We start from the raw sequence: 9,711 nt of genomic DNA on the forward strand, positions 1-9,711 counted from the left end.
CTTATCAGGTAATTCTAACATCTGGATCATTTCTGTGTTGGTGTCGTCTTTTGTTTTGACATCTTCCTGGTTCTTGGTATGACAACTTGTCTGCAACTGAAACCTGGAAATTTTGATATTGTGAGACTCTGGATCTTATTTAAATTTTGTATTTTAGGGGTGCCTGGGTGACTCAGTGGGTTAAGCCTCTGCCTTTGGCTCAGGTCATGATCCCAGGGTCCTGGGATCGAGCCCCGCATCGGGCTCTCTGCTCAGTGGGGAGCCTGGTTCCCCCTCTCTCTCTATCTGCTGCTCTGACTGCTTGTGAACTCTGTCAAATAAATAAAATCTTAAAAATAAATAAATAAATTTTGTATTTTAGCAGACAACACTCAAACCTCTGACACCATGCCAGTGGGTGAAGAGGCGTGCCACCATGTTATTGCCACATCCAGGGGGAAGTCCAGGCTTTTTACTCTTGCCCTTTTGACAGTGAGGAGAGGGGACTCAGTGCTTCTAGATTGGGTGGGCTTTCAGGCTGTCCACTAGGCCTGAAAGTGGTGGCACATCTTGTAACTGCTTTCCACGTGGCTTCCACCAACACCAAGAAGGGGGTGGCCTTGTTACTGCTGTGCTGTGCTGGGGGAGCTCACTCTCCACCTGACTGCCTCTGACACCATCCCAGGGGGGTGGGGACTGGCACTTGATGTTGGTGGTGAGGAGTAGATATCTGAGTTCCCCATGTGCTTGTCACTGACCCCGCAGAGGGCTGGGGTGGGGTGGTGAGCCGGGACACGTCATTATAGCTTGGCAAGTGTGCAAGTGTAGGTTTTCTCATTGGCCTTTGTTGGGGAGATGGTGGTGTTGAATGGCTACTGTGTTGAAGTTTCCTTTTTTTTTTTTTTTAAGATTTTATTTATTTGTCAGAGACAGAGAGAAAGAGAGAGCATATAAGTAGGGGGAGTGGCAGGCAGAGGGAGAAACAGGCTCCCCACTGAGCCGGGAACCTGATGGGGACTTAATCCCAGGACTCTAGGATCATGACCTGAGCCAAAGACAGGTGCTTAATGGATTGAGCCATCCAGGCATCCCAAATTTCTGTCTCACTAGGCTATTCCTTTCCTACTCCTTTACATATAGAAAAGAGGCTTTTCTTGAGGTGTTAGTTTTGTCTGTGCCCATTGGTATTTCAGGTTGCTGGCTTCTCTGGTATCCGGTTTGGAATATAGAAAACAAAAAGAAAACCCAAGGAACCAACCAGTGGGGTGCTGTTCTTAGAGCCCTAGATTCCTAGCCAGCTGGTCTACCAGTCTGTCTCTCTCTACCTTTCAGAGATATATATTCCCAAAGTTTTTAGTTAAGCTAAATGCGAAGAATAGGGGAAGGTGCTTCCCTCCCATCTTCCTGGAACTAAATCTAATATTTTTCATTTAAAATATGATACATGATATGATTCTATTTTTCTAAAATTATTTCTGTCTATATATCTACCTAGAAAAATAATCATTTCTGGGTGGAAGAATTTCAAGTGAATTTTTTTTTGTAGTTTAAATTTTTAATATTAAGATACATTGTTTTTTCTAAAAGAATAGAGGCATTCTTTAAAAAAAAAAAAAAAAAAAAAAAAGGCCAGTGTGTGGCTTGGGGGAAGGTTGGGAGATGTTAATATCTCCCAGTAAAATGTCTACATCCTATGAAACCCAGCAAATTTCCTTTCTGAAGAATTGTAATCAGTTTGACAGGATTCTTTTCCGGGGTGCCCGGGTGGCTCAGTGGGTTAAAGCCTCTGCCTTCAGCTCAGGTCATAATCGCAGGGTCCTGGGATCGAGCCCCGCATCGAGCCCCGCATCGAGCCCCGCATCGAGCCCCGCATCAGGCTCTAAATAAAATCTTAAAAAAAAAAAAAAAGGTTCTTTTCCTGTTGTCTGCTAGTGTGTTTTACCTTTTATCATCATTTGACAATTTGAATGTCCAAGAGGGACAATTTATTGGTTTAAAAAACAGTTCTTGGCTTTAAATTCATTGAGGAGAAGGGGTGTACGTACCCTGTTTATATTCAAAATATAAACGAAATTTTAGGCCAATGAGAAAAGCCTACACTGGTGTAAAAAACAAATCCTTCCATTGTGAATACCATTGAGATGTTCTCTTTAAAGTGAACAATTTTGATTTAGGTACAATCAGCAAGTTATATTATGTGAATGGCATTTCAATTTGAAAAAAGTTCTGAGATTCTTTTGAATAACAAACTATGAATTGTCAAAAAGAAAAAGATATTCTTTATGAAATGATCCACCAAAGGGTTTGCTCTGCTCATCTTGTTAAGATGTTCTAACATAAACATACCAATTTATTTACAGTAAATTTGTAGACAACCTAGTATAAACTACGTTTGCCCATAACATCTTTCTCCTCAGGCCAAAGAATATTTTTACTTGTAAGAAATGTGCTTTGGAGGACTCACTGGCTCTTAGAGTTGAGTCTCTGATTTCTTAAGAAATTTAGAACTCCGGAGTGGAAGGCCTGCTCTCTGGTGCTCTTGAATTCCAAGAAAACTGATTGCTACATATGGTTCTAATAAAGTTTTGCCCTAAACATCTGTGGGAAATCTGAGGGTAATCTTGCAGAGGGATATGAAATTTGCAGGGTCTGCTGGCTGTTTCCCCTGAAGTGTTAGGTCCCCGTCTGGTAAATGAGGTGAATTCTTTGACACTTCTTTCCTAAGGAGTCTGGAGAGCTCTAAGGATTGGTGAGAGGGCTGCCTTTCACTTTTCAAGCCCTGGTTTGAATCTAACCGGGGTTAACCTTGTAACCCCGAATTGTTTGTGTGAAACGAGGTGGTGATCTCAGTCTTGCCTTAAGGAAACGCCTTTTGCATAGAAATCGGCACTAATTGGTCTCCCTGTTGACAGGCTGAGCTGAGAGGCCATGATTGAGTAGGCAGTGAGAACAGAAACTAAATTGCCCCACCTCGGCTCAGCATGTTGGCTGGAGGACACAGGGCAGCTCCCCATTCTACCCTCTTCCAGCAGCATCCAACATGGAAAGCAACAGAGTTGGCCCAAGGAGGCCCAAAGGCCTACTGGTTGTGCTTGAAGAATGCTTTCCCTATGAAAGGCCCCGTTCTGCAAAGGAGCCTTGGCACCGATGGGGCTCTAGACTGGGATTTTGCAAACTTTTTCTAAAAAGGGCCAGAGAGGAAGTAGTTTTGGCTTTGCAGACCATACAGACTTTATGGCAACCACTCAACTCGACTGAGAAGAGCAGCCACAGCTAACTGGTACATGACTGAGTGTGCCCATCTTACCACTTAACGAGATGGACATGGAAAATTGAGTTTTATGTAATTTTCACATGTCAAGAAATAGTCTTCTTCTTCTTTTTATTTTTTCCAAGCATTTAAAAATGTAAAATTCATCCTTAGCTTATAGGCCATACAAAAACAGCCAATGGCCAGATGTGGCCCACCATCTGTGGGTCCTCTGAGTCTGCAATCTCTACTTTATTTTATTTTACTCTATTATTTTATTTTATTCATTTTTATGCCATATTTCTTTTTTAAATTCAAGTATGGTTAACATACAGTGTTACATTAGTTTCATTATGTTAGAATCAATATAATGATTCAATAATTCTATACGTTTCTCAACGCTCATCGAGATATGTGTACACTCCTAAGCGTCTGCCTTCTGCTCAGGTTATGATCCCAGGGTCCTGGGATCGAGCCCCACATCAGACTCCATGCTCAGCAGGGAGTCTGCCTGTCTCTCTCCCATCCCCCTGCTTGTGTTCCCTCTCTCGCTGTCTCTCTCTCTCTCTCTCTCTGTCAAATAAATAAATAATATCTTAAAATAAATAAATAAAGGTAACACCAAGTGGTGCCGGGGTGGCTCAGTCCGTTAAGTGTCTGACTCTTCATGACTCTTGGTTTCGGCTCAGGTTGTAATCTCAGGGTCCTGGGACGGATGCCTGCCATGAGAGTCGGCTTGAGATTCTCTCTCTCCCTCTGCCCTTCCCTCCTCAAACAAATAAATAAAGATCCATTAAAAGGTAACAGATAAATCTATTCTCAGTGTGATTCTTTGTCCTAGTAAGAGGAGCAATGTCACAATCCTGAAAGCAAGACCAAGATGTGTAACTGCCCATCTCTGAAGGCTCATTAGCCAGCCTTCTCCCTGTTTTTCCAGAGCTATTCTTTTTCATTTCTGGGTTGTTGGGAGGTTTTTTGTTTTGTTTTGTTTTTTTGTGAATGGGAAAAGTATGATCCCAGAGTTTGTTGGAAAACAGAAATTTTTTTCCTTCGAAGATGTTATTTTAAAATATTAATGTTTTGGAGTTTTATTGGCAAGTATATTTTATAAGCACTCTGCTACCCAGATGTACCCTATTGTAGGAGGTGATGACTGAGGGTCAGTAATCATTTTTACTGAAACTCAGAAAAGAAAATCACCGAACAACTTACCCAACACACTGATGTTTCTTTTTAGAAGGTGGAAGTATTTTCAGAGCATATTCATTTCTTCATAAATCACACTCATGTATTCCTTTGTTTTTCCTTTTGTTCTTTGTGTCAAATACCCAGTCAGTGTTCAGATTTCTCATAAATTGTTTCCCGTTTGTTTTGTTCCAAATAGGTTCCAGATAAGGCCCACATTGACCATTGCATTGACCATTGACTCATTCTTTTTACTTTAACTCTTCTCTATTGCTTTTTCTCATCATAAATTTATGAAGGCTCTAATTTTTTTTTTTAAGATTTTATTTATTTATTTGACACAGAGAGAGATCACAAGTGGGCAGAGAGGCAGGCAGAGAAGGAGGAGGAAGCAGGCTCCCTGCCAAGCAGAGAGCCATACGCAGGGCTCAATCCCAGGACCCTGAGATCATGACCTGAGCCGAAGGCAGAGGCTTAACCCACTGAGCCACCCAGGCACCCCGCGAAGGCTCTGATGTTTTGAAAAACACTAGATGGCAAGTTATCTGAGCAAATGAAAATGTTTCCTCACGAACGGATGTTTCCTCCACGTGTCTTCCTCTTTATTACCCAAAGGGGCACCTCAATAAGTACTTTTACTTATCATGTTACAGGTACTTCTACAAAGCCTCCTATTTTATTTGGGTCCTCTGGAGAATGCTGAATGAACCGCATCTGTGCGTCCCAGACCAGCGTTGTCTGGCACCAACTTTAATGTCCTGTCTTCCCTTACACACTGTGCTTCTTACTCTCTTGTTCAGGGGGCTGTTCTCTGGCTTTTGAGCCACACTATGGGGGGCACTCGAGAGGGTAGGCAGATGAATACCAGGTCATCCTGCATTCCCGTTAAGAGGCTTAAACAGCTTGGGGCACCTGGGTGGCTCAGTCAGTTGAGCATCTGATTCTTGGTTTTGGCTCAGGTCATAATCTTAGGGTTGCAGGATCAAGCCCCGAGTCAGGCTCTGGAGTCTGTTTGAGATTCTCTCTCCTTCTCCCTCTGCCCTTCACCTCTCTCTTTCTCAAAGTAATAAATAAATCTTAAAAAAGAAAAAAGAGGGGTGCTGGGTGTCTCAGTGGGTTAAAGGCAGAGGCTTTAACCCACTGAGCCACCCAGGTGCCCCTCAAATAAATAAAATCTTACAAAAAAAAAAAAAGGGCTAAAAAACTGGTAACAGGTAGATTGTGAGAAGGGACAAGCAACATTCCGTTTCCCAATCCAAGATCATTTCAGCATGTGAGGGAGATGCCTTAACATCTTTACTCCCCTCTGTGCCCAGGAAAGCAGAGAAAAGAGACTCATGGCTATGGAGTAGGGGCCTCCCTGGAAACAGAGTTCCTTTGAGATCTGGGCATCTGGAGAGGGGCCAACTCATTTTTGGTGGGATTTGCATGTAAATAGTGGGATATGAGGCCCAGCTTTACAACCTGTGCTATAATCAAGCTGAAGAGATGTGGTTTCTCCTTTAAAATCCTGAAGCTGGGTTTGGCATCTTGCCATAGTCCTGCATACTTTATTCCTGTTTTTTGTGGGGTTTTGGGGAGGAAAGGGGGTTGTGTGTTCGTTTGTTTGATTTTTAGGTGTAGGGAAAATCTGATTTTCCAGGTTTCAAATAAGAATTTTGCTGACTTGCTCTGATTCAGGGCACTTTTTTGCATATCTTTTTGACAGACATAGCGTTGTGGCTTTCTTTCTGGGAGTAATTTTTTCCAGCTCTGAGACCTGCCCTCTGACCCAAAGTTGAATAGGGAAGTTAAATGATGGAGTCTCTTCATGTTGGTTAGAAAGCTTATTGGCTCTGATGACCCCAGTGCAGGAGCGCCAGCAGCCTTAACTTCTTTGAAACCAAAGATCATTGGGGACTTCTCCCCCACCCCCCGCCCCCCGCCCCCCGCCCCCGGTAAATTTTTGGCAAGTATAGAAAAAGCTCAAAGAAAGAAAGAAAAATTACTTGTAATTCCACCATCTAGAAATAATTTCTGTTAATGATAATATTCAAAATCCCCCTTCCCCAAACAAAAATGGGATTATGGGGACGTTTTAAATGTTTCACAGGGGTGGAGGCACTTGGATGGCTCAGTGGGTTAAGCCTCTGCCTTCAGCTCAAATCATGATCCCAGGGTCCAGGATGGAGCCCCGAATCGGGCTCTCTGCTCAGCAGGGAGCCTGCTTCCTCCTCTCTCTCTCTCTCTCTCTCTCTCTGCCTGCCTCTCCCCCAATTTGAGATCTCTGTCTGTCAAATAAATAAATAAAATCTTTTAAAACAAATAAAAAAGATAAATGCTTGGGACGCCTGGGTGGCTCAGTGGGTTAAGCCTCTGCCTTCGGCTCAGGTCATGATCTCAGGGTCCTGGGATCGAGCCCCGCATCAGGCTCTCTGCTCAGCAGGGAGCCTGCTTCCCTTCTTCTCTCTCTGCCTGCTTCTCTGCCTACTTGTGATCTCTCTCCGTCAAATAAATAAATAAAATCTTAAAAAAAAAAAAAAAAGATAAATGCTTTACAGCTGTTAGTTCTTTTAACCAATAGGGAGGGGCAGAGTGCAGGAAGTTTGTATTGGCTCCTGACAGGGACCCTTCTTCACCAAACTCTGGTCAGGCTCCTCTAAGCCACCTCCCTCCCTCCCTCCCTTCCTTCCTCTCTTCCTCCTTTACTCTTCCTTCCTTTCCTTTCCTTCCTTTCCCTTCCCTTCCTTTCCCTTTTCTTTTCTTTCTTTTCAGCATGGAGCCCAGTGTGGGACTCAAACTCAGGACCCTGAGATGAAGACCTAAACTGAGATCGAGAGTCAGATGTTTGGGGCGCCTGGATGGCTCAGTCAGTTAAGCATCTGCCTTCTGCTCAGGTCATGGTCCCAGGATTCTGGAATCGAGTCCCGTATCTGGCTCCTTGCTCAGCAGGGAGTCTCCCTCTCACTCTCCCTCTGCTGCTCTCTCTCTCTCAGATAAATAAATGATTAAAAAAAAAAATAAACCCTAACGTTTATTAAAAAAATAAAAATAAAAAAATAAAGAGATGGCATTAAATGATTTTCTCCTGTCCCTGCCTCCTTTTTTCTAGCCTTTGCCTCGACACAGTTGCTTTGCAAAGCCTCACATTTTTCTTTGAGAAATAAAAACAAAAGTCTCCAGGATTTTTTTTTTCTTTTTCTTTTTCTGTACAGGGCACAAAGATGCTGCAGAAGTGGAAATGGTATAATAAAGGGAAACCAGATAGAAAACAATTTCTAACTCAGCCTTAAGTGTCAAGGCTTCATTTTCTCAGGTAAGGGGAAGGAAGTTCAGCTTGATAAATTTGGGTGTGGAAAAAATTTTGAGGCAGTTAATCTCAACATCATCCTCAGTATAACATGTGTGCTATAAACAGCCTCCAGAGAAATCACTGAACTCCAAATGCCTGGGTGTGTGAGGCCTGGGTGTGCCTGTGCCTTGAGGCTTTGCGCTGGCATTGACTATTAGGTAACTAGGTCTTCCTATGATCCACCCACAGACCAGAAATGCTTAGGTGTGTGGTGACCCCAGACTCATGAAAAGAAGATAAAGTGGAGTTATCCTGGATCAAGGATCAGTTCGATTGGACTGGATTCACGTGGAATGACTCTACGGCCCAGGTACTTGGCCATGTGCTGGGTCAGAGAGATGACTCAGTCAGGAGCCTGGTCCCCAGGGAATCCTGATGAGACAGATAATTAAGTGTTACAACCCTTAACACACAAGTGTTATAAAAGGGTTAACAATGTGCTCCAAGAACAGATGATATCTCCCTGGGATGTGTCACAGGTTTTATGGGCTGAGCCTTGTAGCATAGCACCTGGTGGAAGGAGGAAGGCCTTCTAGGCAGATGGAAGAATGGGAGCAAAACATGGGAAGGTGTGTCCTTTTGTGTAGCTGGAGCACAAGGTCCTTGGTGTGGATTGCAGGAGAAGGCCAAGGATGAAAATGGAGGGGCGCCTGGTTGGCTCAGTGGGAGAGGCGTCAGCCTTCAGCTCGGGTCATGATCCCAGGGTCCTGGAATCGAGCCCCACATTGGGCTCTCTGCTCATCAGGAAGTCTGCTTCTTCTTCTCCCTCTGCCTGCTTCTCCCTCTGCTTGTGCTCTCTCTCTCTCTCATTCTCTCTCAAATAAATAAATAAAATCTTAAAAAAAAAAAAAGGAGATGAAGTTAGAAAGACGGGCTGGGGTCAGAGTGTGAAGAGCACTGAATGCTCTACTTAGTATAGACCCCAGGCAGATGTGAGCATCCGATGATCAAGTTTATCTTCGGTAGCAATGACAAACGGAGCAGCTATGTCCTTGTGCCTCCTGCAACTTCAGTTCTCTAACCCAAATAAAATCTATCTCTAAGCTTCATGTACCAGAGTTGGCCAAATATTGAGTCTTGGCTATGTTTTATTGAGCCACCCCGGTGCCCTAATAAATAAAATCCTTTAAAAAAAATATTTCTGTGTCTGGTCTCCAGAGATCACAAAGATGGAAGACCGTTGAGAAGTTTCTGTCTCTCTAGTTTTGACATGTAATACTGACCATTCAGGTCGGAGGTCTTTAGTTTTCCATTAACATTTTATTTTTTAAAAAATTTTAAAATATTTTATTTATTTTTGGACAGAGAGAGACACATCGAAGAGGGAACACAAGCAGAGGGAGTGGAGAGGAGGAAAGAGGCTTCCTGCTGAGCATGGAACCCAATTGACGGCTCTATCGCTGGACTCTGGGATTATGACCAGAGCTAAAGGGAGCCACTTAAGAACTGAGCCACCCAGGTGCCCCTCCATTAACACTTTAAAAAGATTATTTCTTTGAGAGAGAGAGAGAGAGAGAGAGAGAGAGAACGAAAGCGAGGGAGGGGCAGAGGGAGAAGAATCAGGCTCCCCTCTGATCAGGGAGCCGAGCTGGCTTTTCTCCCTGGACCCTGAGATCATGACCTGAGCCCAAGGCAGATGCTCAACCAACAGAGCCACCCAGGCACCCCCTCCATTAACTCTCAAGTTCCATTTGGTTAGAGTGTAGGGATATTTGCGAGGTAGCTGATCCTTTGGGAAAACAAGTGGATACACATTTGGGTGTAGTTTAAAATTTTTCTCTTTACATGGGGCACCTGTGTGGCTCCATTGGTTAAGCCTCTGCCTTCAGCTTGGGTCATGATCTTGGGGTCCTGGGATCGAGCCCCACGTTGGGCTCTCTATTCGGCAGGGAACCTGCTTCCCCCCCTCTCTCTGCCTACCTGTGAACTCTGTCAAATAAATAAAATCTTTAAAAAAAATTTTTTT

At 43.7% G+C, this 9,711-nt stretch overlaps 1 long non-coding RNA gene across 1 annotated transcript; it reads left to right on the plus strand.

The window, feature by feature from the left end:
• The first annotated feature begins 7,614 nt into the window (after positions 1-7,614).
• LOC116573141 lies at positions 7,615-9,074 on the plus strand. Its single transcript, XR_004278615.1, has 3 exons — positions 7,615-7,709; positions 7,935-8,055; positions 9,051-9,074. It is a non-coding gene; the product is annotated as an uncharacterized LOC116573141 (long non-coding RNA).
• The last annotated feature ends 637 nt before the right edge of the window (positions 9,075-9,711 follow it).

Source organism: Mustela erminea, chromosome 14 (genome assembly GCF_009829155.1).
Source record: "Mustela erminea isolate mMusErm1 chromosome 14, mMusErm1.Pri, whole genome shotgun sequence".
NCBI classification, from domain to species: domain Eukaryota; kingdom Metazoa; phylum Chordata; class Mammalia; order Carnivora; family Mustelidae; genus Mustela; species Mustela erminea.